The 3418-nt window shown below is 43.2% G+C and overlaps 1 long non-coding RNA gene across 11 annotated transcripts; it reads left to right on the forward strand.

The window, feature by feature from the left end:
- The first annotated feature begins 1501 nt into the window (after positions 1 to 1501).
- Positions 1502 to 2904, forward strand: LOC126993138 (uncharacterized). Of its 11 annotated transcripts, none has more exons than XR_007747442.1 (3): positions 1502 to 2424; positions 2661 to 2795; positions 2849 to 2904. It is a non-coding gene; the product is annotated as an uncharacterized LOC126993138 (long non-coding RNA). The 11 variants fall into 11 exon arrangements; XR_007747443.1 differs by having other exon boundaries at positions 2876 to 2903; XR_007747445.1 differs by having other exon boundaries at positions 2661 to 2768; positions 2849 to 2903.
- The last annotated feature ends 514 nt before the right edge of the window (positions 2905 to 3418 follow it).

Genomic DNA, 3418 nt, shown 5'->3' on the forward strand with positions numbered 1-3418 from the left:
GTAGAGAGGAAGCGGGTGAGAGAGGGGGAGGGAAGGTAGCGGTAGCCAAGGTCCAGCCCATGAGACAGATGCAAGGATTTCTTGACAACATTTTATCAGTGTCTTTTTACCGATACCCTCGCTACACTTGACCCGATAAAAACAGTTATATTTTGTGAGCTTTGTTCTCCGTTCATTTTGCAATTGGCAAGGAACCTATAATATGGCCCCTCGGGCCAAATTTGTGGCTTTACCGTGTAGCAGCGACGGGCCAAATTTGTGCCATGATATAAACCCCCAAAAATAGATGATGCATAAACCGATCACAAAACGCTTTGATATATATTATGAAATGATTTGTGTGAGTGATGATTTTTTTCTCATTTTTCTCGCTAAGAAGGACCATTAAGAAACATGATCGCTGTGGCTACCGGGTTAATAGTCCCCTCATATCCTTGTGTATCCGTGTTATTTCCTTCACCTCGTTCTCCACTGCTCTCCCTCTCTCTCTGTCCCATTCCCGGTCTCCCTCAATCCTCTCTCTCACCTCCCAACCCTCCCTCCCTCCCAGCCACTGTCACTCCCTTAATCCCATAATCGTCACTCCCTTAATCCCTATAATCCTGTGATCGTGATATTATTGACAATTAGTCTCGTTCTAATGCGTTTACAAACCCAACTCATTAATCGATTCCTACTTTACTCTCTCTCTCTCTCTCTCTCTCTCTCTCAAGATTAAGTAATATGTATAGTGTTTTGATGTGTTTCTGTTAATATTTTTGAAACTATGAGGTTTGTGGAGAAACGAGATGGAGGAGGAGGTGGAGGTGGAGGTGGAAGTGGAGGTGGAGAAGGAGAAGGAGGAGGAGTTGAAGGTGGAGGTGGAAGAGGAGGTGGAGAAGGAGAAGGAGGAGGAGGTGAAGGTGGAGGAGGAGGTAAATTTATTCTCTTACAGTCCTCATATAAGGCAACCACGAGGTCTGTTTTTTTTTTTTTCAAAGGAGGAGGAGGAGGAACAAAGAAACACAAAGTGAGAACAAACAACAGCAGGCCTGCTGGTCTTTACGAGGCTGTTTGTGATAAACTACACAAACTATTTAATCAAAGGTGGAAGATGAAGGACAGCAAAGGCGAAGGCTGTGGTGAGCAAATCAGGGAAGTAAAGTAACGGAACAGGCCGAGGCAGCAACATTATAATATAGTCGCCAAGTCAGTCTGTTCGGGGCCTCGCCATTCCCGCCAATCCCGGCCAGAATCTTGGCGGTTCAGTCTCCTTCCTTCGTCCTGTCAACTTCCCACTTTCGTCACATCACTTTCCTTCCTTCCCTCGTTCCTTCCTTCCTTCCTTCCTTCCCTCGTTGTTGCTTTCCTTCCTTCCTTCCCTCGTTCCTTCCTTCGTCCTGTCATCTTTCTCCATCCTCCCCTCCTCTTGTCACCTTCCCCCCTTTATTCCTCCCTTCCTCTGTCACCTTCCTTTGGCCTTCGTCCTGCCATCCTTGATCCAACAAAAACGGTCTCCGGCGCCTTCACTGTATTTTCGATTGATTTAAATTAATCCCGTCTGGAATTTTAAGAGGCTCATCTTGCTATCCACCCTCCTCGCCTCGCGGGGCTGGGGAGCGTCAGGGGGCCCAAGGCCTTCCTGGCGAGCGTCGAAGGGCTCAGGGCTCCGACAGGGTGCCTCGGCTCCCCCGAAGCGTCCACGGAGGTGTCGGAGATCCCGAGGGTCCGGGGGTTGGGGGGGCGTGAAGTGGCAGCAAGACATGCAGTTACTGACCTCTTATTAGCCAGACGACGCGTTAATGACACGTTCCAATGGAAGGTTCGACGCATGGGGAGGTACAATTCCCCTAAGCAAGGCAAGTGTCATGCCAACTACGATAAAAAACGAAAAATCCAAAAAAATACAAAAACAAAAAATCCAAAAAAAATTGTCTTGTTTTGCTTTGTTTAAAGTGTCTTGTATGTTGGTATGGCGGGTCTTCTCTGGGGAGAAGGAGACTAACGCGTTCCAACATACAAAACCAGGAAAAGACGACATGGAAACACCGAGAGAAGGAAGGGAAAGAAGGGAACACCAGAAGAAGGAAAATGAAGAGAAGTAACACTAGAAGAAGGCATATGAAGTAACACAAGAAGAAGGAAGTTGAAAAGAGTAACACAAGAAGAGGGAATTTGAAAAGAGTAACACAAGAAGAAGGGATTTGAAAAGAGTTACACAAGAAGAAGGTATTGAAAAGAGTAACACAGAAGAAGGTATTGAAAAGAGTAACACAGAAGAAGGTATTGAAAAGAGTAACACAGAAGAAGGTATTGAAAAGAGTAACACAGAAGAAGGTATTGAAAAGAGTAACACAGAAGAAGGTATTGAAAAGAGTAACACAGAAGAAGGTATTGAAAAGAGTAACACAGAAGAAGGTATTGAAAAGAGTAACACAGAAGAAGGTATTGAAAGAGTAACACAGAAGAAGGTATTGAAAAGAGTAACACAGAAGAAGGTATTGAAAGAGTAACACAGAAGAAGGTATTGAAAGAGTAACACAGAAGAAGGTATTGAAAAGAGTAACACAGAAGAAGGTATTGAAAAGAGTAACACAGAAGAAGGTATTGAAAGAGTAACACAGAAGAAGGTATTGAAAAGAGTAACAGCATAAGGTATTGAAAGAGTAACACAGAAGAAGGTATTGAAAAGAGTAACACAGAAGAAGGTATTGAAAAGAGTAACACAGAAGAAGGTATTGAAAAGAGTAACACAGAAGAAGGTATTGAAAAGAGTAACACAGAAGAAGGTATTGAAAAGAGTAACACAGAAGAAGGTATTGAAAAGAGTTACACAGAAGAAGGTATTGAAAGAGTAACACAGAAGAAGGTATTGAAAAGAGTTACACAGAAGAAGGTATTGAAAAGAGTAACACAGAAGAAGGTATTGTCGTCTGCAAATTTACTAATGCGATTATTGAGTCCAACATCCACGTCGTTGATGTAAATAATGAAGAGCACTGGGCTAAGGACCGAGCCTGAGGGACGCCACTAGTGACAGGCGCCCACTCTGAGTTAAATCCGTCAATCACTACTTGTTTGTCTGTTGCTCAACCAATTCGCGATCCATTGGTTTACTTGACCGTCAATACCTATTTGCTTTAATTTGTAAAGTAATTTATGATGCGGACTTTATCAAACGCTTTCTGAAATCAAGATAGACTACGTCCAGTGATTTGGTTACGTCATAAACAGTGAAGAGGTCGTTATAAAAGGTTAATAGGTTTGATAGGCAGGATCTTTTGTTTCGGAAGCCATGTTGTGAGTCCCCAATCAATGAGTGGCTTTCAAGGTAACTCACAATTTTGTCTCTAATTATGCCCTCAAGTAGCTTACCTACAACCGAAGTTAGACTAATGGGCCTGTAATTACCTGGTACTTTTTTGTCTCCTTTCTTGAA

The sequence above is a fragment of the Eriocheir sinensis genome, unplaced genomic scaffold (genome assembly GCF_024679095.1).
Source record: "Eriocheir sinensis breed Jianghai 21 unplaced genomic scaffold, ASM2467909v1 Scaffold568, whole genome shotgun sequence".
Classification (NCBI taxonomy): domain Eukaryota; kingdom Metazoa; phylum Arthropoda; class Malacostraca; order Decapoda; family Varunidae; genus Eriocheir; species Eriocheir sinensis.